Here is a 13,607-nt window from a genome sequence, read left to right as displayed (position 1 = left end):
TCTTTTATGAGGATTTTCCAGCACATGAAGGAGAATGCACAAGATAGAGATATTTTATTATATAGAATGTATATTTTTAAGTTTTTGCCATATTTCAGACAAAAAAAGTGATTATTGAATATCTTTCCAAATAGATTTGAGGTTGTTTTTAGGTTATTTTGTCAGCCTCTAAAAAAAATAACTTGCTCTCATTAACCCTTACAATCTTTCAAAATACAATTACAGATCAAGATCCTCTCTCTGATGAATGTGACTTTAAATGATGCCTCCTTTTAAGAGCCCATTTTCCCAGTAGGGCCTACCAAAACAAATACTATGAATGTTACTCTTCCTGGATAAACTTGATTCCATATATGCTGGGTCATTGTGCCTTCTTGATCACTTAGGCAAAGAAAACAATGAACTGTGGGGTCAATGCATCCTACAATAGGAAGAAAATTGATCTGAACTCAGCACTTGTTTTTAAAGTATTACTGACAAGACATCAGATGTGTATTCCTTTATATGTTCCACTTTAAAGCCAAAAATAGTGTCATTCCCCCCACATACACAAAACAAATAACCGCCTAAAATTCATAACTGATATCCTAATATATGTTTCTCATTAGCACTTTTACATTCCCTATGGCCAAAATCCAGCATATCACAAAGCTTTAATCTATAGAAGAAGGATTTTTTTAAAGTCTGGAAAATATACATTATGTCCATTTCCTCAAGAAAAGAAAACCAAAAACATGTTGTTTATTAAAACAGTTAATAGAAGTACATTATGGCCTATTCATGAAGGGAAGTTTGAATCTTTAAAAGTTTTAAAATATTTGAATTGCCTGTGATATCATGAACACTTGACAATCGAGCTTCTTAAGAGAAATTCAAAAGGATATGCATACAAAGATTCTCTATTTGTTGATTCTTTCCAGGAAAATTAAATCCTCTAAGCAAAATTTTCTTCAATGATACAAATAAATTGGAAAGTGTCCATGAAATGGTCTCCAAATGAATCAGAATGCTTGCATCTTTGCCACTATTACTGAAAAAAAAATTGGTTCTTAGCACTACATTTTTTGTGAGTAACATGGACATTGTTTGGGCCTTTGCCATTTTACTTCCAGTTTACATATGATCTTTTCATTCAGAACCCTTTTCTTTTTCATTAAAAAATTGGGGATATTTTAAAGGTCATCATTTGGGGACTATATTCCAACAAAATATTCGCAGATGTACGTGTTACTACTTTTTATTTAGAGACCTCTTATTCACAAGGAAAAACCTTCTTGATTATTAACTGTTATGCTTGAATACAAAATGTAATTTGAAAATGTTCTGAATGTGTTGACCACATGAACGGAAAAGAAAGGGGAAATGTGAGAGTGACAGAAAATCATGTACATTAATAGGAATGATTTTCAAGGCTTCTGAGAAGATGGACACAAGACATTTCCCCGTCATGGTTATTCTCAGAAACATCAATATGACTTTCTGGATGGGAGGTATAAATTCAAAGTGAAGAAAGTTTAGAGCAGAGGAAGTTTTCAATCTGTCTCTTGGATGAGTACAGACTCCTTGTGGAGCTTAAGTTTAAAAGGGTGGTGAGAATCCATTTTCCTAAATAACTTGGAAAACATTGGATCCCCCCTCCTCACCTGATCATTTCATCTGCCAAGAACAAAAGGGACAGTATCTGTGGCAGTATTGAAAAAAAAAACTTGCAAACTTGACATTGCAGAATTTGAGTTTACATGTTTCTATATTATCTGGTAATTTAATATACAATATTTTAATACTACAGATTGCCTTCGAATTTGTGTTTCACAAAATCTTTCAGAAAGAGGGCACTGCAATATGATTTTTCTACTAAAGACTAAGTTGAAAAAGCGTTGGCATACTTGCCTTTGGAATGTCCCTTATTCTATAAAAATTGCCAATACATGTGCCTCAGTGGTTTTGTTGTGCTTAGAAGAGATTTTAGTTCACCAGCATCTGCTTTTCCTTTCAATGCACAGGTGACTTTGGGGTAATTCTAGTTAGCATTAATGGAAGCTGTACAGGCAAAGCTCTTGTTCATCAGTTGGTCACAGGAGTCATTCTTTGAGGTGAAAAAAAGACAAACAAAAGGATTAATAATGGGATTGGTGGGGTGAAACTAGGAATGTATTTAAGAAGAAGCAAAGACTAGGACCATTGTGCAATGAAATATGATACCCACTTTAAAAGCTAATTTTCTTTGTGAATAAAAACAAGTGGTCTTTAGATAAAATGATCTGAATATCTTTCCAGGTTTAGAACTATGATCTATCTGAAATAAGTAAAAAAAAAATTGATTTCAGAGGGTTCAGAGGAAGTGGGACAATGGACAAATTTCTAGTTGTTCCTTAACTTTACATAATTGGGCCTTAATTACCTATGTAAATAAAATGGTTTTCATATTCCTGCCCCAAATTGTTTCTGATAGCCTATATTGTATTAAAATAGCAAAAATGTATTACTTTTATATTATGTCCATTTAAAAAGGAAACATTGTATGTTTATACTATTTGCTACAGAGTATTTTAACATTTTTGGATAAAGGCCATCAGCTGTATGGAAATGACAAAACCATCACTATTTATATAGTATTACTACTTTAGGTTTTCAGAATGAAGCTTTCGATGCTAATACAGTGATTACTTGAAAGCTGCAGTAGCTGTTTCAATGCATTTTATTTATTTTGAGAAACCAAAATAAATGCAGATAACTATTTAGTATATTATGTTAAACCAGCAAGAGATATGATGGCAATTATATATATATATATAATTGCCATTCTCTCTCTCTCTCTCTCTCTCTCTCTCTCTCTCTCTCTCTCTCTCTCTATATATATATATATATATATATATATATATGGAAAGGAGAAAGATTTTAAAATAGGTTTACAACCAGACATGGTATCCACCCAAAATATAATTTGTCATTTTCCTCTTTTTTTTTTCATTGTAAGGTACTTGATTAGAAGATTTCAGTTGCTGCTGCTTTACACAGAAAATACCTTGTTAACTAATTCACTAATCTTGAATATGGAAAACAACTCTTTCGTGTTGCTTTGCTTAAATACAAACTACAGTTCTGTAATCTGTACTATATGTAATTATCATCTTCTTTTGACTGTCATTTCAAAAATGTATATTTTCTGATTATTATAATGAATTATTAATGCTATAAAACAAAGGATAAATATCTGATATTCTTCTGTATAATAAATTCCCATGACTAAAAAAATAAAAAAGTATGAAGAAACTTTGAGTGGCTATAAAATGACCAACTATGCTAGATATCTATAGATAACAATGCAATGAAGATAACAATAGTAACTGGAGGGATATCTGCAGCCTAAGGCTATAATTCAAAGTGTTTTTTTACATATTAATTATGTTAAGAGGTATGATTAGAAGTCTTTACTATGTAGCTTCCTGCCTAGAATGTTTTTGAAAAACACTACCTACAGCCAGTCTTAGAGGCCTTTTTTTGTAAATATAGTTTGAAATGGTAAATAGAGTATGATTATCATCTATCTATCTATCTATCTATCTATCTATCTATCTATCTATATCTATTTATATATGTACATATATATATACTCACAAATAAAACAAACATATAATACATATATACATGGAAGAATAATCATAATTGTTTGCTATCTCAGTTGATTTAAATAAAAATAAAACCACAAAGAGCTCTTTTTGAAATATACTCCAGTGCAAGGTATGTCATTACTAGCTATTCCCTGAATTTAACATTCCATTTTCCACTCTGATTTTCCATAATTCCTGTACATGAAATATATTCTATCTTATGTCTTTCAAACCTCAACTCAATTTGCCTTAGCTTCCTTGATTTACCCAGGTGTTATTTCCTTTTTCCTCCTCAAATTATCCTGAATCTAATGGAAAATTATCTTGTATCTACTTTATCTGTGTATATGTTCTGTCTCCTTTATAATAACATGCATTCCTTAAGGTCAGGGATTAGTTGCTTTTTGGCTTTGTAAGCCCTGTACTTTAGAGAGTCATTCAGTTGTGTCTGACTCTTCATGCCTCATTGTCTATGGGGTTTTCTTTGCAAAAAATACTGGAGTGGTTTGTCATTTCTTTCTACAATGGATTAAGAAAAACAGAAGGTAAGTAGCTTCCATCCCAGGGTCAGATATTCAATAAGTGTCTGGGATCAGACTTGAATTCATTTCTTCCTGACACCTGGCTGCCTATAACTTTGTTGTTATTGTTCAATCTTTCAGTGATCCCATTTGGGTTTCCTTGGCAAAGATACTGGTTTGCCATGTCTTTCTCCAGCTCCTTTTAGAGATGAGGAAGCTAAGGCAGTGGCAAAGTGATTTGCTCAGAGACTCACAGCTAGTAATTGAATGAGGCTAAATTTATACTGAGGTCTTCCTGACTCCAGGCCTATTTCCTGTGCAACTGATCTGCTCTTTAGACATAGTAGGTTCTTAATAAATGTTTATCGAATAAAATTGTGTAGATGTAGATGGGATATATCGTTCCATATCAAATGCAGAAATTGACATAGCCTTGGCTCTCAGTGAGGTTACAGTAGAATTAAAGAGAATAAGATGAATGGTATAGTCAAGGAAAACAGTGGTGTGCTACAGAACAATTCTGGCCTTTGGGTCAGAAGATTCTGGTTTTAGGCCTGGCTCTAATGGTCCACCCTTGTGCAACTTATCTAAACTGAGTCTCAGTTTCCTCTTCTGTAAAATAAAGGGGTTGGATTAGAAGCACTGGGGTGTAATGGTCATTATGCTCTATTTGGAGTCAGGCATTTGAAAATTATAGAATGCTAAATAGAATATCAAGTTCAGGAAATAACTAGCATGACAAAATCTAATATATAGTACATTTTCAATGAAAACTTTTTAGGAGGGGTTGTTTTCATTTAACCCAATTGAGATGGCAAATCCTGCCTATGATATTTGAATTGTGTGACCATGGACTAGTCATTTACAGAGGCTCTAAGCTTCAGTTTTCTTATCAGTAGATTGGGGATAAGAATGGTAGCTAGAATCTCACTTCTCAAGTTTGTTGTGAAGCTTAAATTAGAGAATCTATGTAAAATGCTTTGCAAACCTCAAACCTCTTTATAAAACCAGCTATTATAATATTATATTAATATATATTATAATATATGTATATATTATAATATATATATATATATATATATAAAATTATAATGATAGGATTGTAGACCTAGAACTAGAAGTCATCTAGTGCTCCCAAGTACTCATTTTACAGATGAAGAAAATGAGTCCCAGGAAGGTGGTGACTTGCCCAAGGTGACATAGGGAGGTATTATTGAAATTATTGTGAAAAATTACTTGTTTAAAATGCTTCTTTTTTGAGCAGAAGGACAAAGGATAGTTTTAGATACAGAAATTCAATGTTATTAGGGAAGTTCTCAAGAATTATAAAAGGGAACATGCAAATGTTTGTGTTCTAAAGGAATCAGGTTATCATAAAACTTAAAAAATTTTATAAAGCATATTTATATTCTGCATAACAAGTTAGTGATATAAACTATAATGACCTTTAGACTTTCAACAAGCATAACATTAAAGATAAAGAATTCTGTGGAAAGGTATGGCTTATTTATCTTCTTTAATGTTTAACCTGTCCTTTCTAAAGATTCCATCATCAATTGCCACTCACTTTTGGGTTTATGTGATAAAAAGGTTAACAATTTGCATTCGTTGCATCAAAATCAAATAAAATTGGGATTTTATATTGATTTAGAAAACTACAAATTAATATTGTCTATTGAATTTTTATTGATTTTTATACATTTCCCCAATACATTTTAATTTGGTTGGATCCACTATATCATTTTAACATTTTCAAAGTACTTTCTTCACAAACATTCTATGTGGTAGGCCCTGACAGTAATATTATTCCCAGTTTACAGATGTTAAAACTGAAAGTCAAAGAGTAAGTTATGGGTTCCTGGCTGCCCAATAAATGTTGGAGTCATTTGTAAATTTCAAAATTTGGCATATAGTTAATCACATTGATTAGTTGATCTCTTATATTGTCAGATCACCTTGATGCGTAGTCAAGATTAACTAACTCTTTAGTTTTCCCATTTGAATGTAGTTACTTTGTATAGTCATTGTGGTATTGGTTTGGGTTCAAGAGCAGAGTGCTACTTAGTAGTCATTTGTCCGTTACCCTCTGTGGGAGACATCCTTTTGATTCCTTCGTATAATTTGAGTACATGAATTTCAGTTTCATTCTGCATAAAATGGAGTTAGAAAAATTAAATATGAGTCAATAATGCAACACAATAACCAAAAAATCTGATCTGTTCTCTGGCTGTATTAAGAGATACATTATATAGGTTAATGAAGTTGATATTCCTGCTATGATGTTCCTCTTTTTGGTCATATCTGTAGTTTCTTTGGACTTATTCAGCTTGCCCAAGAGCCACTGGCATGCTAATCAAATTACAGCATTGATTAATAGCTTAGAAACACTCACACAAAGGAAGAGAAGGAATAATGTGCTTTTGTTTCATTGCCATTTCAGGTCTCAAACATGTACTCGTCATGAGAAATGACTCTATAACATATAATGACAAACTGAGAGAAAAAACTCTATCTAAAACCTCAATTTGATTCTGAGTAGTATAAGGTCATTAAGGCCAGAACTGTTCTTTACTTGATAAGACAAAGTTGAACTGAAAACTTTTGCAAAGGCAGAAATCCAGGGTAAATAGGCCCTATTATATTACCCTAAAACACCTGCAGGTTTGCTGTGGGGTAGGGGGATTGGCAGCACCTGAGCAGTTTAAAACAAGGAAGTCTAAAAGCAAAAAGGCTATAAATGTCAATTTGCTGAGTATGGTGCAGGATGCATTCTTATTTAGGTATGGAGTACACTAAATGGCCTGTGAGGTCTCTTTCCATTTCAAGATTTCTGATTTCAAGAATAGACCCATTACAAATAGATCAGATAAGACTGAGTAAAAGGTTTGCTTGAATTCCTGTGTGTTAGATATCCAGCTTTTGGAGTTATTCATTTTTCTGGCTGATCCTATCTGTGTCTCCTTCCCCCCTTCCCCCCCCCCCCCAGCCCTCTATGTCCCTTTCTGGATAAAGACTAGTCTAACCAACCTACATCAAGTAAATTATTTTTAGTTCTTGATACCATATCCTAGCGGTCATTGAAAAACTGAAAAGCTTCCAAAGGACCACAAGTATATTGAAGACCTCATGATCATGCTTTAGGAGGATCAGATAAAAGAAATGGGAGTGTTTACCTTGAAGGAAAAAAAAAAACCTTAGGAGAGATTCTATCTTTATTCAGTTATTTGAAGAGCCATCATGTGGAAGAAGGATTATGTTTTTGCTCATCTCTAGAGGACAAACCTAGACATTTATAGGTGGTAGCTGAGGAGAAAGTGATTTAAGTGTCGGAGAGACAAATTCAAGCTAACTAAAAATTAAATGGAGGGTAATTGGTTCTCAATTACCAGAAGTCTTAAAACAAAGGTTGGATAGCCACTTATTGATAATGTTGTAAAGGGGATTCTTGGTCAGGTACACGTTGGACTAAATAGCTTCTAATGTTATTTTCAACAGCAAGATTCATAATTAGATGATCTCTAAGGTACCCTTTAGCTCTAATCTTCTATAACATATCTGGATTATCGGAGATTAGCCACAATATGGCAATCTTTTAATCCTTAGAATCTCTACTAGGGTCTAATTTGTAAAAAGGCAACATATCATAGTTGAAAGATTATTAGACTTGGAATCAAAGACCAGGATGTGAATATTGATTCCACCATCAGATATTATAATTTTTGGAAAGTCAGCAAATATAGTAGAAAGTTGATTTAAGAGTCAGAGAATTTTTGTTAAGATCTTGGTTCTGCCACTTCCCACCTGTGTAAACTTGAGCAAGGTACTCATTCTTGTTAGACTTTGGTTTCTTCAAGAAAAATGGCAGACTTGAATTGATGACTTTCAAAGTCTTAGTCTATGATCCTATGACCCATCTGGATCTTAATTGCTTCCTCTGTAAAATGAAAGGGTTCTATTAAGTGATCTCTGAAAGTCCCTCTGAGCCCCAAACCCCGATTTCCCTCTGTTCCTCTTCTTATATTTTGTGGTTCCTATCTCTATTTCTGAATTCAAGTGGCTTTTTCTACTTATTCTGAGATTTGTTAACATACCTCTCTGTCTCTCTCAAGTTCTTATTCTGTCATTTTTATCCTGTATCCTGCCAACTCTGACTCAGTTATATCCCCCCCCCCTTAGTTCTCATGAAGAATATTTATAAAGAGTAGATCATTGCTGAGGGTGAAGTTCTGAAATTATCTCAGGCTTTAAAAAAGCAAAGTTCCCCTCAGAGGAATAGTATTGTGAAATAGGAAATATTTCATGCAAAGTAAGTACTTGCTGGGCTCACCATCCCTGACCTGGCTACATATTTTCAGGGTTCTAGGGATTTGGATATCTATTCTATATACCTATCTTACTGGTACACCACTAAATGTATGTTTTCCTCCATTCTTAGTGACCAGTGACTGGTACCATAAATCAATTAAATCAATTAATATTGGCTACCTTTTTGGAATAGATATTTAATTAAAAATATGAAGATATGGTAATAACAGGAATATAAATACCCAATTCAATAACTCTTTTGGACTTTTCTTTCAACTCTCATCCCTCAGCCTCTGGAAAAAGGGGTCTCAGACTTAATGCAATTTCTACAAATCATTGGTCCCATCAAGTTCCTTTTCAAATGTGTTATTGATTCCAGTTGAGTGTTACTTATATGCCAGGTTCAAAGATCACTTCTTGTTCCTTGGGACATTGATGCTCAGCAGCCTGCAAAACCCAGCATAGATTTGTTTCCTAGACTTCAGATGGTTTACTCTTCTGTCCTTTTTAAATTCACAAGGTTGGAGTCTCCAACTTCCTTCAACTAAGATGAAAGAATAAGTGGTGAGTCAATGAACCAAAGCTTACATTCATGGGCACATTGTCCTCTAAGGGAGTTAGCCCCAAATCTCTCCATTTAAAACACTGTCTTTCGGGAAATATTATCAGAAATTGTACTTTATTGAATTAAATCTTTGTGGACCTCTATCAACTATATTATAATTATAGGTTTTTAAATCTGGCCTCAGATACTTACTAGATGTATGATATTGGACCAGTCATTTAACTCTTTTGCATCAAGTTACTCATCTGTAAAATGAGCTGGAGAAGGAAATAGCAAAACACTCTAGTACTTTTGTGAAGAAAATCCCAACTCAGGTCACCAAAAGTTGGTAAGGGTATAAGGTAAGTAAGGCTATGAGGATGGCTCACAGTAGTAACAATGTTATTAAATGTAAGAAATAATAATATACCATAAAAGATAATATAATAACATTTCCCCAGGAAAATATAGTTGACATTAATATTGAAAATTCTTTTCCAGTTACGTGTTGATATTGTTGACTGTTTAACTCAGAAGATTGTGGAAAGATCTTTATTTTTACATGTTGAAATTGGTGACATCAATGATAATCCACCACAATTTGCTAAGGAAAAATTTGACTTCATTTTAAAAAATAATTACAATCTAGGTGAGGCCTGTTTACCTGTTTGGTGAGATTCATATTCCTTAAATTCCTTCAGAAATGTTTCTTTTCTTGGCATTATGAAATAGAGTAGGTGAAGAATGGGGAGAAGATGTGTTACTGACTGGTTTGAAATGTATTTCCTCATTCTGTTCCCAATATTGTATGTAGACCTGAAGCTTCCTTTCTATTCTGACTGTTTCTGGCCCTTAAGCTAAATTTTGAACTAACAATAAGATGATATAGAAAATAGTTAGCATTTAGAACTGCTAATATTCTAGTTAAACAAATACAAACCATGCCTTTGAACTTTAATCTGTTGTAATATTTGATTTTTATTTTCCTTCCTTCTAGATCACCCCATTTTTCAGATTGTGGCAGTTGATTTGGATAAAAAAGGAACTCCTAATTCTAAAGTCACCTATTCCCTTGTTTCACAAGTGCCATCTCTTAAAGGAAGTGGGTTTCATATAAATGACAGTAATGGAGAAATTTACATCTCGGGATGCTTAAATTATGAAGTAATGATTTTTTTCTTATTTTTAAAAGCTTAAATTCTGTCACCTACATGTGATTATTATACATAACTTCAACTGTGTTGTTGTTCAGTTTGTTCACTCATGTCTGACTTGGTGAGCCATTTGATATTTTCCTGGTAGGTAGAGATACTGGAGTGGTTTGCCATTTCTTTCTCTAGCTCATTTTACAAATGAGGAAGTGGAGGCAAATAGAGTTAAGTGAATTGTTCAGGGTCACACAGCTATTGTCTGAGACCAAATTTGAATTCATGGCTTCCTGACTCCAGGCCCAATGCTCCATCTACTGTGCCACCTAGCTACTTTCATTTTATCACAAATCATTTGAACTATTTTGCTGCATCTTTTTAAAAAGTTGTTTGTCATATATTTGTGAAATGACAGCTATTTTCAGAGGGAACTATGTTGGGTGCTAGGGGGACATATACAGTTTGGTTTAGACATGGTCCTTGGTCTTAAAGAGTTAAAAATCTAGTAGGGAATGAACACTTAAACACTGATCATAATGGTATCCTTCTTAATTTACCTGATTCTGTACTAAATATTTGATAGAGATTGTACACTAAATGATTTCATATACACATACACAATGTCAAAGGGCTATGATCTTCATGTGGGGTACAAGCATCCACTCTAATGAAACCCTTTATCTTTTGAAATATTTTTATAGATTATAGGATTGATTCAACAAAAGAAAAGTCCTTAGAGATCTCTCATTTTAAAGATGAGGAAATTAAAATGCAGAAAAAATAACTTTCTCATAGTAGATGAGCAAAGCCAAGATTAGAGCCCCCCCATATATATATATATATGTATATAAAATTATGTATATATGTATATAGGAAAAACCAAGAGCTATCATTGAAACTGGGCTTTAATATTTGGCTTTGTCTATTTACTATTTGTATGGATGTAAGAAAACTGCTTTTCTCTGGATCTCAATTTCCTCATCTCTAAAATGAGAGGGCTATAAAGATGATCTCTAAGGTCTTTCCTACTGCTGAATCCTATAATACTACTAAAATATTTCAAAAGATCTAGGATTTAATTGGAGTGGATGCTTGTACCACATATGAAGATCATAGCCTTTCCATAGTTAAGTAAACATTATTCATGAATATAAGTGAACCCAACAAATTTTATCTTCTATGTGCTAAAGATTGAGGAACCTCTCTGACTATGGCTAGGTTGGTCTATTGACACTAGAATCAGAGCCTGTTACTGGACTCAACCCAAAAGATTCTCTGGTTTGACAGGAACTGCCAGTCTTCTGCTGGCAAAACCTGCAAGATACCACTTCCATGCCACTGTGAAGCATTTTATAGAAAGGGCTTCTATTAAAAAAGACAACAACAAATGAAAAGTTAAGTAATAAACCAAATTAGTTCTTTTCTTGCCCTATGTTGGGGAAATTAACGTTTTCCCTCCCGGTGCACAGGTTGCCCAATTGTTCAAATTATTGATTAGAGCAAGTGATCATGGAAAGCCACCACTGTCATCCACTGCTACTATCAATATAGCAGTTGAAGATGGAAACAACCACATGCCTGTATTTATTAAGGGAAATGTAAGTCCAATGGTTAATTTCTATTTTTTTAATCATCATAAAAACCAATGATATTTAATCTCCAGTTTGCATCATAGAGTACTTACAGTTGTCTTGAGGGTGGGAGGTTTCATGAAATTTGCAAAACCATAATGATTTTAATATAATATCATGGGAGGGAGTTTGTGAAGGAAATGTGAAACATGACTTTCAAGAAATAAAATCCAAAATGAGAGCATATGAGTGAAAAAAGTTTGGAAATTTTTATCCTTAACCAACATAAAGGCATTATTTTGAGTGTGCTTGATTAGTTTTAGATGAATTAAATAAATAACAACCATTTAGCCTCTATTTCCAATATGTTTTTGTGTAGGATTAAAAGAAAAACTATACTAAAATAGCTAAACTTTAAAAAACAAGTTCATTTTAAATTTTCTTTTCCAGGTCAAAGTAAAATACTTTAAAAAGGAAATAACTCATATAAAATTTGATTATTATAATGAAAGATAATATTTTGAGTGTTTTTATTTTTGCTTAACAAATAAATCCCAAAAAGAAGACTCCTCTTTTTTGTGGTTTTAGTTTGAAGGCACCAAAACGTTACTAAGATTAGAGAATAACAAGTTATTTGAAGGCTTGTTTGCAGTATAAAATTATTTTCTGAACCTATGTAATGATTATAATTCACATTTGTGGGTGTACAAAAAAACTCTTTAAATAAGGTAACACATGGAATGTTTTCCAATTTTATAAGTGAATAAGTAGAGACTTAAAGAGGCAAATGATTTATCCAAAGTCATGTGGCTTATAAGTATTTGAATCAGAGCTTGGACTCAAATTTCCTGACTCTGTAATACTTTCCATTGTTCCAGAGTGCTTCTCCTTTAGTCTTTTAGGAAATTACAAATATTTTATAGGCTAGTATAGTTCTTATATTAAACTACATTGAAAAAATATTAAATAAATATTATAAAATATTGGGGAAAAGCAAATTCAAGAGAATTTTAAAAAAATTATTCTGCTTTTATAGTCCAAGTAGCAGGCAGAGAACATAACTCATTATTGATGGTTATCTTACTGTTAACTAGTAATGGTTTTAAATTTCTTTAGAAAATTCATCAAAGCAATGTGCCCAGGCTTCAGAGTTAGCTAACTTGTGTTAAAAAAAGAGAGAATTATAGATGTTTTCTTGGTTTCAATGTCATGGCAGTGATGACTGCTTCTTTCAGTATAAAATACAGATTTCCAAAGGCCAAATACAGCAGAATGTGTTGAGGCTCTTTGTACAAGATCATGATTCTCCATTCACATCTTCCTGGAAAGTAAAATACAAAATACTACATGGTAATGAAGGAGAACACTTCAACATTGTGACGGATACTAGGACCAATGAAGGAATTTTAAATGTCATTAAGGTAAAGCCATGGCCAAGCTGTTCTTTTGAAAAAAAAAAGCTATATATAATGACAACCACAATTTCAGATGTAACTGTTTATTTTTCCTGCTTTTCTTTTTAGAAATAGGAATTGATGTTTGCTAATGTTTGTCATGTTCAGAATAATGCATCTAAATAAATAAATGTATATATATATAAATGAATGAAGAGTATAAATACACAAATAAAAGTTTCCTCATAAGATAGTGAATTTACCATTACTAGAAAGTGACCTTCAAAAAGGGTTAGATAGATTCTTGTTGTAGACATTGTAGGAAATGATCTATTTTTTCAAATTTGAGTTGTTCTACTTGACCTCTAAGAGCCTATTCATCCCTGAATTTCTTTGATTCTATAATTTATAGACTTCAAAGGCCATAAGGTTGCTATTTCATTTAGCAGCGAGAAATATTTGCTAATTAAGTCTTCTGTTTGGGGTTGACAGCCTTTAGATTGTGAAAACTTA

This window comes from Monodelphis domestica, chromosome 1, assembly GCF_027887165.1.
Source record: "Monodelphis domestica isolate mMonDom1 chromosome 1, mMonDom1.pri, whole genome shotgun sequence".
NCBI classification, from domain to species: Eukaryota; Metazoa; Chordata; class Mammalia; order Didelphimorphia; family Didelphidae; genus Monodelphis; species Monodelphis domestica.
This window is presented reverse-complemented; position numbering follows the sequence as displayed.